A 21,740-nucleotide genomic window follows, 5' to 3' on the forward strand; every position below is an offset into this window, starting at 1 on the left:
TTTTTCACCAGTTGAATGGGTGGGGATACATGGTACCCCAATACTCATTCACATAGGGTGGGGGGGCAGTATCTTGGGGCAACCTTATTAAAGGGGGCTCCCGGATTTCTATAAGCCCCCCGCCCGCAGACCCCGACAACCAACTGCCAGGGTTGTCGGGAAGAGGCTCTTGTCCTCATCAACATGGGGACAAGATGCTTTGGGGTGGGGATGGCCGCAGGGCCCCCCTTCCCCAAAGCACCCCCCATGTTGAGGGCACGTGGCATGGTACGGCTCAGGGGGGGCGCTCGCTCGTCCCCACACCCTTTCCTGACCGGCCGGGCTGCGTGCTCGGATAAGGGTCTGATATGGACTTTGGGAGGGACCCCTACGCTGTTTTCTCGGCATAGGGCTTCCCCTTTAAGTCAATACCAGGTGACGGGGCCAGTGAGGTGTCAATCTCGCCTATGAAGGCGGCAACATTGACTTCCTTCGCTAGTCCCGGCTACCTGGAGTCACGTTCAAAATGAACTGACTTTTCCCTGTGTGTGGGCAAGCCCGTTCATTTCAAAAGTCCGGCGGACTAGCACACAGACTGGCGGATTGTCCACCGGACTGCCGAGTCTGGCGGACAATTGTGAGTCAAAACTTCTTTGTAAGTCCGACGGACTTTTGGGGAAAATAAATCCGCCGGAGCCCACACACGGGCGGATTGTCCGGCGGATTGACCAAGTCTGCCGGATAGTCCGATCGTGTGTACGCGGTATTAGAATCACTACATCAGAATTGTTCAGATGCAAATCCTTTTCTAGCACTATCATGGAACATTTTCCAAAGATCTCTTTCCAGGTATTTGATGATCCTTCCTCACTGGTTATTTACACCTAATTTACATCTCCCTATTTGGGCACATCTACATTGTACCTCTTGATATTGTACTCTATTACATGTCCCTGACTTTGCTGGGGCCGGGCCTCATGTTTCTGTTACTCTTGGACTGATTTAGAATCGGAAACCACAGATGTGGAGCTTAGATATCAGTCTTGGTTATGCATACTCCTACTTCCATAACTCCCTTATTAGCTCTAATGCACTGTTGTGGGAGGATATCTGCCGGACTTTTCAATGTCATATTATCCATTGCTGGCAATATACCCCCCATTTTAATAGGTGGTTTACCAGGCATTTACTAACTTGCTGTCTCATCCTTTAAACAGATATTGTGCTTTTTACGCACCTCGGTGCTCCTTTAGGTTCAGCAATGCCAATTTATTCCTCACACAGAGGAAGGAACATGTCTCCTGAATGTGTTTTTCAGTGTTGTCCATTTTGCATTATTGCTCCTTTGTAGTGACAAAAATCTGGAATGTTCTCATTAATTTTCTCCTGTTGGTGTTCTTAGACATTCACAAGTGCTATGTTCAACCCTAGTAGCCTAATATCCTCTCCCTCTGGGTCTATGGCCCATCATCATTCAATCGTTTTACCACATCTCATTTTCTGACCAAGGCTCTGAGACATCAACACATTTACCCACCCTGCTAGACACAGGATGATGCATTTATGAGTGTCCCGTCTCTAAGTTTAAGTTGAGTGTTCGGAGTATACTGTCTGTTCAGAAATTTGGCTCTACCTCTGCTGCGGACATAAATGAATGGCCTTGCCTGGGGCGGAATCTGAAGGCCCAGCACCTAGACATAATTTATAATTGCACCTACCTCTAACTCTTTAGCCTCCTCTGCCATCTTTGATTCCTGATATGGGGTGGTATTCTGTGCTACATGGATCTCTCACTAACCTGATGGCCTACAGTTTTCTTAACCTTGCTTATTGCTTTCACTAACTGAATGCATCCAATACTTCAATTACTTGCCTCATACTCTTTCTTCCTTGTCTTTCCAGATCAAGGATTATTAAAAACTTCCCTTTCCTCTCACTACAGGTTTCATGATTTGGCTGGAAACATAGGGCACATTTTCTTTAAACCAAAGTGACTGCAAACACCAATGCTACCTATGTCTCTATGTCCCTGTTTTAGGCCTTACACTGTTTTTCTATATATGTGCACTGGGTATACACCTTTTTGATATCTAAGCCCTTGTACACACGGTCGGAAATTCCAACGGAAACGGTCCGATCGGATTATATTGTCAGAAAATCTGATCATGTGTGGGCTTTTTCCATGAAAAATTCCGACGGAAAAAATTTGAGAGCAGGATCTCAAATTTTCCGACAACAAAATCCGATTGGACTTTTTCCGATAGTTTGTAGAGAATTCCGATCGGACAAAGTGCCGCGCATGCTCAGATCAAAGTATGAGAGCAAAGCTATTGGCTACTAGGCTGAACGTAGTCCCGTCGGAATGAACGAACGTCATCACATTCCGAACGATCGGATTTTCCAACAACTTTGTCCGACCGTGTGTATGCAGCACCAGTTTCGGACCAAATCCGACGGATTTTGTGGTCGGAATTTTTCCTTTCTACCAGGACTTTCAATTCTTTCTGATCCACATGACTGCCAGTTTCTGCTACTATCTTCATTCTCTCTCTCTCCTCTGTTTCATACATTATTCTCTTCCATGCTCTTGTTCTCACCCACCCCCTTTCATGTCTCTATCCCTTTTTTCCCCATCCAGTCCCTATTCCCTTTCCTCTCCTTTTTCTAAGCCTTCTCTCCATTTTCTTTACCTCTCTCTCCCCCCCCCCCTTTCTTGCCCCTTTACCCTTGTCCCTTCTGCATTATATATTAAGCTCCTTTTTTGAATTTATGATCCGCAGTAGCTCCGCTAACCATTTGCTGCTTTATTATCTGGGTCTTCATCCACCCTTCCAAGAAATCACAAATTATCATTATCTATATAGGCAGGTTGCCCAGATTGCTCTATTACAATTAACCCACCTATTCACATGTTTTTTTTCCCCCCTATGTAATAATATATATTATACTACATGGCATCACATTACTAACCTGGAAGGCAACAACAAGGGTGTCTCCATTGCTTTCCACAAATCATTATACCCAAGTCATGGATGAACAGACCCTCGAGGTAGACACCTGTTTTTAAAACTTTCCTCAAAACTACGTGTTTTCCTACTGGCAACCTTTCCTTACCTAACACCACACACATATCCCACTGTTTGCAATATCTCAAACTTCCTGAACAAATTGATGAAGGCCAGATTATTTTAAGGGGTGGCTTCAACTTGAACTCACTCATTGACATCTCCAAATTGCTCATAAAGATCTGTGATCAGTGCAAACTTAAAAGTAAATTATCTCATATGAAACTGCTTAATCTTTGGCACATTCTCCATCCAATGGAGAAAGATTTTACTTATGTATCATCTATTCATAACTCTTTTAATTGAATTAATTATATTGTTACCTCCCAATGTATTTTACACCCACAACCTAGAATCAGCATTGGCTCAAAAATCAGGTCTGACCTGTCTTTTGTAGCTTAAGCCTAAGACATCCTACCTCTATCAAATAACTTTTTATTCAGTATTTTGCACTACACTTAAGACAGGTAGAGGCAGGATCTAGAGGATACAGCATATAATCATTGCGTCACAACTAACATCGCGGATTGAGAGGAGGAGGGAGCGAGACCCTACCTCTAAACCCTTCACTTGAGATCTAAATGATAATTTGCTCCAAGATCCAGCATATGTAGCAGACATCACTAACGCCTAAAAAAAAGGCCAAATTTTTACCCTGCTGTAAAAGATGGAGGAATTAGACCTCAAGCATAGACAAGTCAATTCTGACACCTTAATACTGGAGCTCTCAGAAACCAAGCAACAACTCATTCAACCCCTGAATTAAAACTCCTTTGGATTCTGAGGTTGTTGTTTTTTGCATACATCTTATGAGCGTTGTAATAACTGTGGATTCTCCTTAGTGTGCCTGCTTCATCTGCATATACACCACCACAGCATACTATCCCTAAAACTCCCCTCTTGAGGACCATGTCTAAAAACATTTAGAAATACTCATCAATTTCTGTAAATATTACTCCAGTCTTTATATGCTAAATAATACATTTCTTTCTCTATCAAAGGAAGAAAAATTGAGTAAGATCTTTATCTACCTTGAAGACGCTAAACTCTCATCTCTTCTATCCAGTACCCTCAAATCTCGAAATTCTCCCTTTTCTGAGGGAACTTGCTCTTGGCATAGGAATAGCCTGATTGAAAAGCCCAATGACCTGATGGCTTAACAGAACTTGGAGAACTTTTTGACAGGAGCTATTGCCTGAACACCAATTTCCTCCTCAAGCCTCACATTTCCACTGTATATGCTGGCCTAGGTGACCAGGCACCAAATCTCTAAAATGAATGGCCCTTTATTTCTGCCCTTTAACAATTGGTAAAATGGTTGTGCATAAAATAGCACTCTATAAGTATTATCTACTAATGTAAGTATCACCCAAAATAACAAGTCTGCCTACGATTTTAAAATACTTTAATAGATTTGACGGTTTGAGCAATTTTACAGTGAAACTAAGTAAAAATGACTTAATATCTCTTTGCAGGGCTCAACTGTACCACCTACAGGTGCATCTCAAAAAACTAGAATATTATCAGAAAGTTAACCTATTTCTGTAATTAAATTCAAAAAGTGAAACTCATATATTATATAAATTCATTATACACAGAGTGATATATTTCAAGCATTTCTTTCTTTCAATTTTAATGATGGCTTAAAGCTAGCGAAAACGCAAAATTCTGTATCTCAGAAAATTAAAATATTACATGAGACCAATAAAAAAAAAAAGGGGTTTTTAATACAGAAATGTTGGCTTACTTAAAAGTTGATTAGATCACTATAGGCACCTTATCTGCACATTTTGGAACTGTCTAGTGATTTTTTTGATTTTTTTTTTGTTTATTACGACTTCTACAAAGGACTTTTTGTTATAGAAATAAGCGCTGTTTTTATACTGATATTCTCGTATATATTGATGAATTGTTCGTATAACCTTTTCTTTATATATTTTTATAAAATTTTTAATGGCTGCTACTATTGTCCGCTCTGCTGGGTTTTAATATACTCAGCAGTTACTATCAAATATAGTGTGGTTCTAGCATTTATTACATATGCAGGTATCCGCTTGAAGGGAAGTGTATATGTGCATGTATATATGTATATATATATATACTCTTTTATTTACGCGTGTGCGTTCACTGTTTAAGGGGGCTCACATACGTGAGTATATATATATATAATTTTGGGAGGTGTATGAAGGTCTTAGTTTGGCGCAGAGAGGTATATGATAGGCCGTTTTAAAGTATACCAGCTGTTGTTTACTTAAAAGTATGTCCATGTACAGTAAAATATGTACGCAATACTTGGTTGGGAGCCTTTTCTATGGATTACTGCAGCAATGTGGTGTGGCATGGAGACGATCAGCCTGTGGCACTACTGAGGTGTTATGGAAGCCCAGGTTGTTTTGATAGTAGCCTTAAGCTCAGCTGCATTATTGGGTCTGGTGTCTCTCATTTTCCTCTTGACAATACCCCACAGATTCTCTATAGGTTTTAGGTCAGACGAGTTTGCTGGCCAATCAAGAACAGTCATACCATGATAATTAAACTAGCTATTAGTACTTTTGGCAGTGTGGGCAGGGTAGGGTAGAGAAGCATTCCTTAGAAGTCACCATGTATCAATATCAAAGTGTATAAAAGGCCTATTAAAACTGCCATGCGCAGCACTGGGGTGCTTATAAAGGAACAAGCTGTGCTTCATCAAATAAAACCATTATATATCAAATAAAACCACTATATATATATATATATATATATATATATATATATATATATATTGGGGGTATTAGCTGCGAAAAAGATAAAAGCATATAAAACAAAATAGCATAAAATAAAGTTATAAAAGACAGTTCAAAAGGAATACTACAGCAGCGCTCCCATCAGTCCATGACAACTTGGCCGTCATTCGTATAATAGATCCTATACGAGCTACCAGGATGAAGGTGATAAAGGTGAGTATTCTAAAGATAGCAGGTTGTCATAGTAGAAATTAGATCTCCATGCACTAATCCACCAAGTCCACACCACGTGAGGCACTCTCCCTAAGGTGGTTTACACTCACCAGAAATCTGTAGGTAACTCGCCTTGAAACCAGTCAATGTAAAATAATTCGTAATAGGTCTGGTTAGGGCTGCAAATCACTCCATGTTAACGGTATCATAAAAAGAAAGAATCCACATAACATGATCCTGTATAACACTTTATTGCAAATCCCGACCCCTACCAGTTGCACTTACAAATAGTAAAACAATCATGAGCATAAAGTAAAAGCATAGTCACCAATCCGCAAATGCCGGTTACAACAGTTTGTGCTGTTATTCCTGTTTGCCTTTACGCAGACTGTGACACGTATACATTACTTCCGGTCGCCGCTAGGTCATGTACTGCCGCGTTTTGTCATATCCGACTTTGTCTGAGGGCGTGACCTAATGGCGCAGCGTCCCTTCTATTCATCTATCCATTAACCATCCATAAGCCAGATCACTTAAAACCACCACTGGTGCACGTCAGCAACAAGAGGATTATTTGCTAACAACAGGCAAAGTGGCAAAGCGATCGGATCATGTACTACATAATAATACGCAGTATAATAACTTTTACAGGAATCTTGGTCAGAACTAACCGACCCAAAAGGAAACCTGTTATTACTATAATCCATAGTGTAAATTACAGACCATAGTACTTAAACACATTTATGTAACTGTTACAGAAACATAAACTGGCATAACACTTGAACTGCCAATTCTTACATTGATAACATCTAAACGGTACAATGCTTAAATTGGTCAAAGATCATATAAATACCAAATTCATCATATCTAATATATAATGAATATATATGCACATACAAAAAATTAACCCCTATAACTCCATATTTATTGCAAAAGGTAGATAGAAATGAAGAACTATACTACAATAAAAAGTGTACCATAAACTAGTATTAAAATTCAGTAATCACGCTCCTTGGCTGAGCTTACACCTTTGGAAACTTTTTTGATACTCACCCAACTGAGAAGCCAATCTCGTACTTCTATCACGCACTGCTGTCCCTCACCTCTACCAGCACCCCTACATTCCTACGCAACTGGGAACAGGATCTACAAAAGGAACTCTCGCTGACCCAAAAATCGCATATTCTTGCCTTGGCACATACATCCTCCGGATCCTCTAAAACATCGGAAATGGCGTATAAGCTTTTAACCAGATGGCATTACACACCTGTGGTATTACATAGGTATTTCCCCCTGACATCACCACTGTGTTGGCGGGAATGCGGTGAGAGAGCTACCCACGCTCATATTTGGTGGTATTGCCCAAGGATCCGTCCATTCTGGCTAACGGTTTTATATTGGATCAAAGAGATCCAGGGATGGGAGGTCCCTAATGATCCTTGGTATGTTTTGTTCCACTGTACGGGGAAGCCAACAGGCCCTTATAAAAGATCAATTACACCCCACCTTCTTAATGCCGCAAAAACTCTCATTCCACAATTTTGGAAACTGAGGAAGATCCCTACGCTCCGATGTTGGTTACTCAACGTGGATAACACTTATTACATGGAGGACCCGACCCTCTCCCTCCGTGGCAAATCCGAGCTAGCAAAAAAAATTTGGGCCTGTTGGGTTGCCTTTAAATATTCTTCCAGCTATGCAGATATAATGTCTCAACCACTGTGATTGTAAACCTAGCACTTAAGGTTCTTACTGTAATTTTGGAGCTGGTATCAGAGGCAGACCTGCCTCCCCACCCCTACATTCCCCACCCTTTTCTATGTTCTTTATTTCCTGCCCTTTTTTTAGTTTTCCTTTCTTTTTTCTTTCTCCATCTCTGCCTATTGTGCTTCCTTTCTTAAAACTGGAAGAGAGGGATGTACTCTCATTGCCGCAGAGGTTTGATGGTTCCAGCAGCGGTGATTCGTAGTGATCACTTAGCCATGTGCCTTTGGAATCTTACCGGTGGTTCATGTTACTATACTACTTCTGCTGTCTTGGCCCTTATGGGCGGTGCCTTGCCTTGAACCATAGTTACTGATAATGTAATACGACTGTCCCCTGTGCTGGTTCACGTATTGTCTTTTATGTTATTGTACATGCTTCTTTTCTTCAATAAACATTAATTAAAAAAATAAATAAAAATTCAGTAATCACTAATAAAACACTTAGGCCTAATTCAACATTCAACTCCTTAGGCATGAGTGTATCAGTAAGGTAAATCCAGTGTATTTCACGTTTAGACAGTTCCCTTACCATGTTGGAACCTCTCCACACTGGTTTGATCCCGTCTACACCTCAAAATTGTAAAGATGATAGAGCTTGGTTATGGCCCAGTTTAAAGTGCAAAGATACACTGTGGTCTTTAAAACTTAATTGAATGTTCTGAATGTGTTCGGCAATCCTGATCCTCAGTAGTCTTTTTGTGCGCCTATATACATAAGCCCACAGGGGCATTCCAAGGCATACACCACATGAGTGGTGTTACACGTAACAAATTCATTCATTTGGAATTCCTTATTTTTAGATGTAGAAATAAACCTCTCAAAACCCCTCACTGGCCTGGTGACCTCTCTACAAGCTCTGCTATGTCCACCCTTTATAATTTCTGTGCAATAAAATCATTAATGATAGCGTTTAACCATCATAATTTGACCCTTGGGGGTATTTTTAAGCCAGAGGGGATGATGTCCACTCTGTACAGGGAAGCAAATCACTTGCGATTTACCCTCCTTGTGGAGGGTGTCAATGACTGCCTTCTGGACAATTGTCAAGTCAGCAGTCTTCCCCATGATTGTGTAACATATTGAACCAGACTGAGAGACCATTTAAAGGCTCTTGGAACTTTTACAGGTATTTTGAGTTAATTAGCTGATTAGAGTGTGACACCATGGGGTTTATTTATTGAAGCTAAAGAGGGCAACATTTGTCACATTTCTGCATAGAAACCAATCAGCTTCTAACCTCAGCTTGTTCAATTAAGCTTTGCAATAAAACCTGGAAGCTGATATATGCAGAATTGTGACAAATTTTGCCTGCTCTAGCTTTAGTAAATAAACGTCCATGAATCTACAATATTGACATTTTTCACAATATTAAATTTTTCTGAGATACTTAATCTTGGGTTTTCACTAGATGTAAGCCATAATCATCAAAATTAAAATAAAGAAATGCTTTAAATATATTACTCTGTGTGTAATTGATCCATATAAAATGTGAGTTTCACTGTTTGAACTGAATTACTGAAATTAATACATTTTTTAAAGATATTCTATTTTTATTTTTTTTTAGATGCACCTGTATATGAAATTCTTTCCCCTTTAAGTAGTGGCCTACGCCATGAAAATATCTGGAAATGCAAATTCCATCAGACCTCTCTAATCTATTATCTCTGAATTTCATGATGACCCTCAACTTTCCTAAATCTTAACTTTTTATTTTTATTTATCCTGAAGAACAAACTGCAGAACAAACATAAATTGATACTATTTACAGTGCCTTGAAAAGGTATTCATACCCCCTTGACATTTTCCACATTTTGTTACAACCAAAACCGTAAATGTATTTTATTGGGATTCTATGTAATACACAAAGTGGCATATAATTGTGAAGTGGAAGGAAAATGATAAATGGTTTTCAAATATTTTTACTAATAAATATGTAAAAAATGTGGCGTGCATTTGCATTCAGCCCCCCTGAGTCAATACTTAAGAACTACCTTGTCTCTACCAGCTTGACACATCTAGAAAGTGAAATATTTGCCCATTTTCTTTGCAAAAGCTCTGTCAGATTGGATGGAGAGTGTCTGTGAACAGCAATTCTCAAATCTTACCCCAAATTCTCAATTGAATTTAGGTCTGTACTTTGACTGGGCCATTCTAACACATGCATATACTTTGATCTAAACCATTCCGTTGCAGCTCTGGCTGTATGTTTAGGGTTGTTGTCCTACTGGAAGGTGAACCTCCACTCCATACATCTTCCTATCAACTCAGACCAGCTTCCCTGTCCCTGCTGAAGAAAAGCATCCCCGCAACATAATGCTGCCACCACCATGTTTCACAGTGGCGATGGTGTGTTCAGGGTGATGTGCAATGTTAGTTTTCCGCCACACATAACATTTTTCTTTTAGATCCAAAGTTCAATTTTGGTCTCATCTGACCAGAGCACCTTCTTCCACATGTTTGCTGTGCTCCCCACATGACTTCTCACAAACTGCAATAGGGACTTCTTATGGCTTTCTTTCAACAATGGCTTTCTTCTTGCCACTCTTCCATAAAGGCCAGTTTTGTGGAGTGCACGACTACTAGTTGTCCTGTGGACAGATTCGCCCACCTGAGCTGTGGATCTCTGCAGCTCCTCCAGAGTTACCATGGGCCTCTTGGCTGTTTCTCAGATTAATTCCCAGCCTGTCAGTTTAAGTGGACGGCCATGTCTTGGTAGGTATGCTGTTGTGCCATACTCTTTCCATTTTCAGATGATGGATTGAACAGTGCTCCGTGAGATGTTCAAAGCTTGGAACATTTTTGTATAACCTAACCCTGCTTTAACTTTTTCCACAACTTTATCCCTGACCTGTCTGGTGTGTTCCTTGGCCTTCATGATGCTGTTTGTTCACTAAGGTTCTTTCTATTCTTTCTTTTTATTTGTAAAAGTTTTTTAAAACCATTTATCATTTTCTTTCAGCTTCACAATTATGTGCCACTTTGTGTTGGTCTATCACATAAAATCCCAATAAAATACATTTACATTTTTGGTTGTAACACGACAAAATGCTTTTTCAAGACACTGTATTATATCTCTTTCAAACCATTTCTAGCTCCCTGTCAACAATGTATCTCTAGAAACTGCAGCATATAGTTAACAAATTTGTTTGGCATAATGATTATTCCTGACTAAAATGTACAACTCTGGTTGGTTTGGTGGAGGCCTCCCTGATTTTAGCCTTTATTCATAACCAGTGTTACTTATCTGTATATTAGACTGGTTCCACAATGAATGCCACAAAATGGGTCAAAAACTATTTTTTGATCTCTCATTGACATAATAAAGCCCTTATATGGTCAGGCCAATTATATAGACATCAATTAAAGAACTCAAAAGGTGAAAAATGGTGGCGCCACCTGGATACTCAATTCGGTATGATAATAATTGAAAGATGGTCTAAAGGGTCGATGCTCCTAATTTAGTAAAGCACTAAAAAGCAAATAAAATGTGAAAAGAGGAGCACTACCCTATCCACTAAACAATAAGTGATAAAGTACTTATTCAGCAAACAATATAAAAAGCCCATAAAATAAATATTCAACAAATGACTATGAACATCAAATACATAAAAAAATTGTGAAAAAAAAATTGTATGTGTATTTATAAAAGGAAAAAATTAAGTCCAAACAAATGTCCATCAATTCAATAATAATGATATAAGTATAGCTGCCAGAAATTCCACTTGGCCATAACCCTGGAGAATTAATTGAAGCCTTAAATGACTTTTCTTTTTATTACTGCTTTCTTTTTTTCTTTCATTACTCTGTCTTCTCCCTTGTCTATAATATTTATCAAAGGAAATCATAAATGAACACAGGACATAGTTGGTCATCGCAATCTGATATATTGTATTTAACCACTACTTTTAATACACATATAAAACCAATAAAACAGGCTTGCAATGTTTTAAATTATATATAAACGATTGTAATGAGACATTAATCTGTATTAATACCTTTGTATTTCTCAACAAAACTTGATTAAAAAACGATTTCTTCTAGTTATCTGTATGTTAAAAATGGTTCATACTTTTAAAAATGCTATTTTTAGTGCCTCGGGTTTGTATCTTTACATTAGCTTCCTTCAGCCCTCATAACAGCAAACTCAGGTTAGGGAGGCAGGACCAGTAAAGTCAGTGAATTATGGTCTATTGCACTGCACAGTATTTCAGGTTTAATACTGTGAACATACATGATGTTATCAGTGTAATACTGCTCCATTATTGTGCAGTCACAAGGATAAGTGCATTGAGCTGACACACAATTCCTGGTTCCCCCTTCCTCCCTCAAGTGCTCCCCCATCCCTTTCTGCAGTGCTTCCCCCTAAACTCCCCTTCACTATATGTTTTGCTTTATCTTTTATAGTTACCTTTTTTTCTGAAGTATTTAGGCCGGGCACAGCAAAGGCAGGCTCCTCTTCCTGTTTGGATCTTCTCCAAGTGCTAGGTGGTCCTTGATGCAGATAGCGGCACTGACATGATGACATCAGTGTTGTGCTACACATCAGCTCATTGTGAGTACGGAGTGTCATGGTGATGTCACCTCACTGCACTCACAGTGTGACCTTAGTCTTTCACTTTGAAGTATGTTGGCTCATTCAGCCTGGGAGACTGAGGAGATCTAATGGTGGAATTGCATTACTGCAGGGGATACTACCAGAGAGGAAGTTAGAATTGCAGCTAACTGTTTTGAAACAATTCTGGGGGGATTATTTAAATACAAAAATGCCTTAGGTTGTGCTTTAAAGTGTAACTACGACTAAATGCAGTACTGTAATACTTATACGTCAACTGACTTATCTGCCAAAGGATTTGTAATTCTGTCCAGACTTGTTTGTGATTCATGCAACTCATGCCAAAACAGGAAGTGAGAGGAAAATCCTTGCAAATTAAGGGAATTCCTTGGAGACCCCCAGGTGACCAGAAGTAGTGTCCCCATTAGAAGATTTCTCTTTTATTACATTTCTGGGGACAACCCAAAACGTGGGGATTTTATTTTACTTTCTATTTCAATGATAACGGTAAACAGGACAAGAGATACCATAAAAACTGACAAGAGCCCTAATCCATCCTTACGATATCCAAAACTAAACAAAAAGTTTTGTCTTTAGTTATACTTTAACTCTTATGCCCTCTACACATGGTGGGACATTCCGACCACAAAATCCGTCTGATTTTTTTTTCGACAGATTTTGTCCGAAACTTGTGTTGCATACACACGGTCACACAAAGTTGTCAGAAAATCCGATCGCTCTGAACGAGGTGACGTACAACACGTACGTTGGGACTATAAACGGACCAGTAGCCAATAGCTTTCATCTCTTAGTTTATTCTGAGCATGCGTGGCTCTTTGTCCATCCGTCGGAATTGTCTACACACGATCGGAATTTATGCGATCGGATTTTGTTGTCGGAAAATTTTAGATCCTGTTCTCAAACTTTGTGCGTAGGAAAATCCGGCAAAAAATGTCCGATAGAGCCCACACGCGATTGTATTTTCCGACAACATAATCCGATCGCCCTTTTTTCATTGGATGTACAGGGCATTATACTGTCACTTTTTTTACAGGTTACTATATTTCAGAATATAATTTGTGACCTGATGTATGACTGTAGAGCCCTACTGAGAAAACATAATAAAATTCTTTATAAAGCATTCCCTGGAACTTCAGCCCATAGCTTGTAAGTGTATTTATTTCATTTTACAGATTGTTGTTAGGGAAGATAATACTGAATACTGAAACAAAATCATTCAGGGTATTTTCCTGTATGAGTCCCTGAGAATGAACAGTAGAATCACAATAAACTGGCAAGTATCAGTACAGAGAGATTCCCACATCGACCTGTTTATTGGATCTGATCTGCCTACTGACTCTGTACTGCCTTGCCTGGCTGTTACTGACCATGGCCTGCCTATTGGTTCTTACGTTGCACGCTGATTAGGTTCCTTGCTGCCCATTGCTAATGACTGCTGCTCATCTCCTGGTTCTGCTTCCATCTTTAACTCTGGTGCCAAGCTGCTCTTGCATCCTGTTCTCAGTATGGCGACTACCAGCTTTACTCACCTACAGAGTGGACATCACCAGCCAGCTCCTATGGCACTCGTGCCACTCCTCATCCTTAAACTCTCTGTCTTCAGGAGACCAAGCTCACCGCTGCCATCATAGATCCCTCATTCAAATTAATGCTTTTAATGTGCCACTGAGAACTTATCCAAAAACAGAAACAGTTGTTTTGTCCTGCTCAGCCATTTCTTTGTGGAATTATTTAACAGTACAGTGGGGTGGATATCAACCTGCCCAGCAGTGCTAATCAATAGAAGCAAGCAAGGCATTGAAGTCATTGTTAAGTGGATATAAACCCACTGCAATTGTGGATCACCCTGGGGACTTCTTGTAGAGCCTTAGGGTTTTGCAATTGAGAAACGCTGGCATAGTGAATGCCACCAACTTGATGTCATGTTAAGTTCTTGAACACTACACAGGGGCTGTTAGGTGGCAGTTACAGGAAGAGGTACAGTCGATGATTACACTTTAATTTTTGATAAGAAAATAGCCAGTTACTGTGTTATCATATTATAAATGGCAGATTTGTAAAGAGCATGTGGATAACAAATATCTATTTTTTTAAATTAGCATGGAGTCCCATTGTAATATAAGAAAACTAGAAATATGAACCTCCAATTTATGCAGATGGATAAACCATAAGTGTGATTGTACCTTAACAGAATCAAAGCAACTTTTTGTAAAACTGTTGTTCCTTTTCCAACTTCAGCTCAGTGGTAACAGATGCTGCAGATCACAATGGGAAGCATTGTTACAGGAAGCAAAGATGTTCAGTTTCTGTCTGAAATGCAACAAGCTGTAAATCCATTGGGCCAGCATGCTTGATGGACTGCAGAAGTGGTGTTCTGGGCTATAGGTTTTACATGGAAATGAACTTTACAAGAAACAGAGGGATTATGCTTAATCTCATTTGTGCCGCAGCAGAAAGAAAAAAAAATCGGGTTGCTCTCTATAGTCAGCCGTGGGTATTTATGGTAATCTGTGGCTTTCCAGAATTGCTCTGCCACAGTTCAAAGGTCATAGAATGTGATTATATCCTTGTGTGATACAGCATTCTGAAACTCTCCAGAGGTTGTACACCTGTGTGAGCCGGCAGTACCCACTGAAGAGGCTGGCCACGTGCCAACACTTACAGCGTCTCAGAAGGACTTGTTAATATGGCTAACGCGAGGGGAAATTATTTCACTGTATGGAAAGAAAATAAACTGCACACTGGTTGTGGTTCACAAAAAATATTTTCTCATTAAAAAGACACATATGGCCATTTATTAGACTAGTTCTATGATGCATAAAAACATAACATAGAAAAAAACACACATATCCAGCATACCGTCCACAAGTTTGTTTTTTTCACCGCTACTTTTCCTTTAAACAGGCTTTTCAGAATAACCAATGCATTAAATTAAAGGCATGATGAACGTTTTAGTTTAACCACTTGACGACCGCCTAGCGTACAAGTACTGCGGCAGGTCGGCTACTGTACGTCATTTCCTGCATTAGCCACTAGGGCACACGCTTGCTGATTGGACAGAGGGGGAGCCAATCAGCGGGCCCGTTGGACCCTCTATGCACCAGCCACCCGCGATCATTCCTGAGAGCGGCAGAATGGCAGTTTGCCTATTTAAACAAGGCAGATCACCGATCTGACAGGGGAGAAGATTGAGATCTTGTGTTACTGTTAAGAAGGAACATGGATCTCTGTCTTCACCCAGTCAGAGCAACCCCCACACAGTTAGAAAGCACCCCCTAGGGACACCCTTTAACCCTTTGATGGCCCCTGATGTTAACCCCTTCCCTGCCAGTGTCATTAGTACAGTAACAGTACATGTTTTTAGCACTGATCACTGTAATAATGTCACTGGTCCCAAAAAAGTTTTAAAAGTGAGATTTAAAAAAAAAAAATGTTTAATGTGTTTTATAGCAGAAAGTAAAAAATATTTTTTTTTCTTCAAAATTGTCGCTCCTTTTTTGTTTATAGCGCAAAAAATAAAAGCCACAGAGGTAATTAAATACCACCAAAAGAAAGCTCTATCTATGGGAAAAAAAAGGACTTCAATTGTAAGGAGAAAAGAGGGACAGTCCCTTCAAATGAGAGACAGTTGAAACCCATGATCCAGATATATCCAGATATATCATATGAATATACTGTATAGAAAAACCCATCATAGAAAAAAAAGGGAAAATTCTGTCCTGTAGCCCTGTGATCCTGTGTTAGGGTCCTTCACATGGGCTTTCTGTATGTCCGTTTTTCCTCCATCCATTGATGGATGAAAAACGAACATACATGTACAGTATCTCACAGAAGAGTACACACCTCACATTTTTGTAAATATTTTATTATATCTTTTCATGTGACAACACTGAAGAAATGACACTTTTCTACAATGTAAAGTAGTGAGTGTACAGCTTGTATAACAGTGTAAATTTGTTGTCCCCTCAAAATAACTCAACACACAGCCATTAATGTCTAAACCGCTGGCAACAAAAGTGAGTACAACCCTAAGTGAAAATGTCCAAAATGGGCCCAATTAGCCATTTTCCCTCCCCGGTGTAATGTGACTCATTAGTGTTACAAGGTCTCAGGTGTGAATGAGGAGCAAGTGTGTTGTTTATAAAAAGTGAAGTAGCTTTATACACAGTTTTTATGAGTGTTGGTAACACTTTAGAAGTTTAGCTGCTTTTTATTTCCATTTCAGCACTTTATCTATTTATTTGTATATACCTCTTAGTCAGCACAGATTGCTTTGTTAGCAGATTAGTACACATCTTTTGTTAAATTTGGTGTCATCACTCTCATTCTCTCATACTGGTCACTGGAAGTTCAACATGGCACCTCATGGCAAAGAACTCTCTGAGGATCTGAAAAAAAGAATTGTTGCTCTACATTAAGATGTCCTAGGCTATAAGAAGATTGGCAAGACCCTGAAACTGAGCTGCAGTACGATGGCCAAGACCATCCAGAGGTTTATCAGAACAGGTTCCACTCAGAAAAGGCCTTATGGTCATAAGTTGAGTGCACGTGCTCAGCGTCATCTCCAGATTTTATCTTTGGGAAATAGACATATGAGTGCTGCCAGCATTGGTTGAAGGGGTGAGGAGTCAGGCTGTCAGTACTCAGACCATATGCCGCACACTGCATCAAATTGGTCTGCATGGCTGTTGTCCCAAAAGGAAGCCTCTTCTAAAGATGATGCACAAGAAAGCCCTCAAACGGTTTGCTTAAGACAAGCAGACTAAGGACATGGATTACTGGAACCATGTCATGTGGTCTTATCAGACCAAAATAAACGTATTTAGTTCAGATGGTGTTAAGAGTGTGTGGTGGCAACCAGGTAAGGAGTACAAAGACAAGTGTGTCTTGCCTACAGTTAAGCATGGTGGTGGGAGTGTCATGGTCTGGGGCTGCATGAGTGCTGCTGGCACTGGAGAGCTACAGTTCATTGAGGGAACCATGAATGCCAACATGTACTGTGACATACTGAACAGAGTATGATCCCCTCCCTTCGGAGACTGGGCAGTATTCTAACATGATAATGACCCCAAACAGACCTCCAAGTTGACCACTGCCTTGCTAAAGAAGCTGTGGGTAAAGGTGATGAACTGGCCAAGCATGTCTCCAGACCTAAACCCTATTGAGCATCTGTGGGGCATCCTCAAAGGTGGAAGGTGGAGGAGCGCAAATGTCTCTAACTTACACCAGCTCTGTGATGTCGTCATGGAGGAGTGGAAGAGGACTCCAGTGACATCCTATGAAGCTCTGGTGAACTCCATGCCCAAGAGGGTTAAGGCAGTGCTGGGAAATAATGGTGGCCACACAAAAAAATGACACTTTGGCCCAATTTGGACATTTTCACTTGGGGGTGTACTCACTTCTGTTGTCATTGGTTTAGACATTAATGGCTGTGTGTTGAGTTATTTTGAGAGGACTGCAAATTTACACAAAAGTGTCATTTCTTCAGTGTTGTCACATGAAAAGATATAATAAAATATTTACAGAAATGTGAGGTTTACTTTTGTGAGACACCGTATATGTCTGTGGGCTAGCAGACGTTAGTGGCTGATCATCCGCCTCCGTTAAGTTCTGTTCTTTGAGATGGTAGACAACCCTTTTCTTATTCCGTTTAATAAACGGAACAGTTGAAAAATGGATGTTAGCGGACGACATCCGCTTACGCCCAATCCTCTGACATCTGTTTTTCACCCAAAAACATGGGTGTTCAGTTTATTAGTTCAGTTCAGTCACTTTTTTTTGTGTAAAAAACTGATGAATAACGGATGTCAGCGGACAAGTGAGGCCCGAAACGGAAAAGACAGAAAAGAAAAAGTAGTGCAGGGCCGGGCATGACCATGGGGAGACAATGCATGGGTTAATATGAAGAGATTAGAGGGGAGGGGACAGTGAGAAAAGTCCAAGGGGGAGTGGTAATATATAAGGAGGAGGCGGGGCTGGGCTGGGAAACAGAAAGTTGTGGAGAAAGAAATGAGGAGGCAGTTTTTCCCACCCACCCTCCCTATATGTTGTCTGTGTTTGTTGGTTTATGTGTTTTCTTTCTTTCAGGAGCATGGCAGATGGTCGTCATGGCAGCTGTGGATTGGCAGTGTTTTGTTGGTCTTTGACGGTGGCAGTAAACATATGTGATGGAAAGGGGTGGGGGGCTCATCGGTAGTATGTGCCCCTCTGGTGTATTCCAGCGAAAGGTTAGTGGGAATACTGTAATGGTTGCACTGCGGGAAGGGGGTTGTCTCCGAGCTGATTATCCGCTGGAGGCCTATCGTGTGGAAAAAGGTCCCGCAGTGTATTGGTGGAATATGTGTTGGAGTTCCGGGGTGCCGTCAAAGACCAACAGACTGGAGTTGAACAAGTTACGGAGGTGATATTTTGGTATATATTTGATATTGGAGTTATTTATATGGTGTGAATAATAAATAGGCTGCTATGGCCATTTATACTCCAAAATTAAGGTGTGGTCTCATCATTTTAGAAGGGTAAGAAATGGGAATGGTGGAGTACAAGTGGTATAGCAGTAAGAGGCAAGTTGGGTACCTCTGAACTACACTGGTCATGAAAACAGATGTAAAAATTGACATCCATAACCGTCGTTGATCTGTTTTTTTTACCAAAAAAAAGGGACTGAACTAAACTAAAAAACCAAATGCCCATGTGAAAGGACTAGGGATGAGCTTCGTGTTCGAGTCGAACGTACGTTCGACTCGAACATTGGCTGTTCGTCCGTTCGGCGAAATCCGAACACTTGGTCCGTTCGCGTCAAAATTCGCGTGGCGCTCATGGCCCACAATGCACTGCGATGGCGCAGTGTATTGCTGGCTCATGATTGGCCAAGCATGCACTGTGACCCCGCATGCTTGGCCAATCGCAGCGCCAGCAGCGAGGAGAGCCATGATTGGCCACAGGCAGGATGCCTGTGGCCAATCATAGCTCAGGCTGTGTAGTGCACGCCCCACACTATATAAGGCCGCCATTGAGGCGGCCTCGTGTAGTGTGTTGGCATCTGAAGCAGTGGGTGTTCTGTGTACCTTCAACACAGTACACACCGATCGTTTTTGGCTGATTTCCTATCTTGCTGTTCTGTAGTGGTTATTGTCTGTGCCCTGACCGCAGTATACACCACTATATTCACCTCACCTATATAGCTAGTGATCTATCTTTAATAATAGAGCTTGCAGTCAGTAGTGTTAGGAGATAGTGCGTGCTGTCTGCGTGCTCTGTACCCAGTACATACCGCTATAATCCACCTACATAGCTGTTCTCTATTTGAGCCCAATTGCCATCTGCAGGAGTTATTGGAAGTTGTGTGTGCCTCCAGCACAGCACAGCACAGTATACATCTGTATATACCCCTTTATCTCTGCTGTTTTCTGGTTATTGTCTGCGTGCCCTGACCGCAGTATACACCGCGATATTCACCTCACCTATATAGCTAGTGATCTATCTTTAATAATAGAGCTTGCAGTCAGTAGTGTTAGGAGATAGTGCGTGCTGTCTGCGTGCTCTGTACCCAGTACATACTGCTATAATCCACCTACATAGCTGTTCTCTATTTGAGCCCAATTGCCATCTGCAGGAGTTATTGGAAGTTGTGTGTGCCTCCAGCACAGCACAGTATACATCTGTATATACCCCTTTATCTCTGCTGTTTTCTGGTTATTGTCTGCGTGCCCTGACCACAGTATACACCGCGATATTCACCTCACCTATATAGCTAGTGATCTATCTTTAATAATAGAGCTTGCAGTCAGTAGTGTTAGGAGATAGTGCGTGCTGTCTGCGTGCTCTGTACCCAGTACATACCGCTATAATCCACCTACATAGCTGTTCTCTATTTGAGCCCAATTGCCATCTGCAGGAGTTATTGGAAGTTGTGTGTGCCTCCAGCACAGCACAGTATACATCTGTATATACCCCTTTATCTCTGCTGTTTTCTGGTTATTGTCTGCGTGCCCTGACCACAGTATACACCGCGATATTCACCTCACCTATATAGCTAGTGATCTATATTTAATAATAGAGCTTGCAGTCAGTAGTGTTAGGAGATAGTGCGTGCTGTCTGCGTGCTCTGTACCCAGTACATACCGCTATAATCCACCTACATAGCTGTTCTCTATTTGAGCCCAATTGCCATCTGCAGGAGTTATTGGAAGTTGTGTGTGCCTCCAGCACAGCACAGTATACATCTGTATATACCCCTTTATCTCTGGTGTTCTATAAAAAAGGCATCTGCAGGAGTTAGTGGGTGTTGTGTGCCTCCAGCACAATATAAACTACCCAACTGCTGTTTTACCCAACTCCCTTCAGGCCATTACCATGTCTGGAAGGCCAGCAAGGAGAGGCAGACAGGCGCGAGCCGATAAAAGAGGGAAAGCAGGCTCTGTGTCTAGAGACAACAGTGCTGGTCGTGGACGCGGTGCATTGTCATCAGCACGTGGCCATGGGACATGCTTGTCCTTCTTTTCGGCAGCTGGACATGTTGAACCGCAACATGCCAACGACTTGGTAGAGTGGATGACCAAGCCCTCTTCATCCTCCTCATCCTCTCTCACCCAGTCTCAGGGTACTAGCAAAGCAGCTGCCAACGCATCGTCTTCCCTCCTCTCAATGTCATCATCAGTGACTCCTTCCCTAGACCCACCACGTCCTCCTGAGGAGTCTCCTGAACTCTTTGAGCACAGTGTTGGGTACATGCTCCAGGAGGATGCCCAGTGTTTGGTGGGCTCTGATGATGACACTCAGCTAGAGGAAGGCAGTAGCGTGAGCGCAGAGAGAGGGGATGCTCAAGAAGGACAGCAATCTGGCAGTCATGTTCCACAAGCTGCAGCATACTGCCAGGTTTGCTACAGCGATGAAGAGGGAGGGGATGATGAGGGCACTGACTCCACGTGGGTGCCTGGAAGGAGGGAGGAGGAGGAGGAGGAGGAGGAGGCACATGTCCAACGAGGCAGGATGCCCTCCGGGGGCCAGCTTAGGGGCAGCACACCGACTGAATCACACCGCAGAGCTCCGCCTGTGCAGAGCGCTGCCTCTGCGCGTTATTCTAAAAGTTCTTTGGTGTGGGCCTTTTTTGAGACGAGTGCATCAGATCGCACCGCTGCTATTTGCAACATATGTCTCAAGCGTATCTCACGTGGCCAAAACATCAGCCGCTTGGGCACCTCATGCTTGACCAGACATATGTTGACCTGCCATGCAGCTCGTTGGCAAGCGTACCTCAAAGACCCACACCAAAGAACAAAGCGGACCTCTCCTTGCTCCTCATCAGCTGGCATCTCCAACCCCACTAGACCTTCAGTCCTCTCTGAAACCTGCTCTGAGAGGAATGAAGGTGTAGAATTAGGTGTGTCACAGCCAAGTGCTTCCGGGAACTCTGCTAGTG

The 21,740-nt window shown here is 41.5% G+C and overlaps 1 pseudogene; it reads left to right on the forward strand.

Moving 5' to 3' along the window:
• Positions 1 to 21,740, forward strand: part of LOC143998017 (uncharacterized) — a 208,032-nt pseudogene that overhangs the window by 122,490 nt on the left and 63,802 nt on the right.

The sequence above is a fragment of the Lithobates pipiens genome, unplaced genomic scaffold (genome assembly GCF_037356315.1).
Source record: "Lithobates pipiens isolate NorthernLeopardFrog02 unplaced genomic scaffold, aLitPip1_a1.2 Scaffold_19, whole genome shotgun sequence".
Lineage (NCBI taxonomy): Eukaryota > Metazoa > Chordata > Amphibia > Anura > Ranidae > Lithobates > Lithobates pipiens.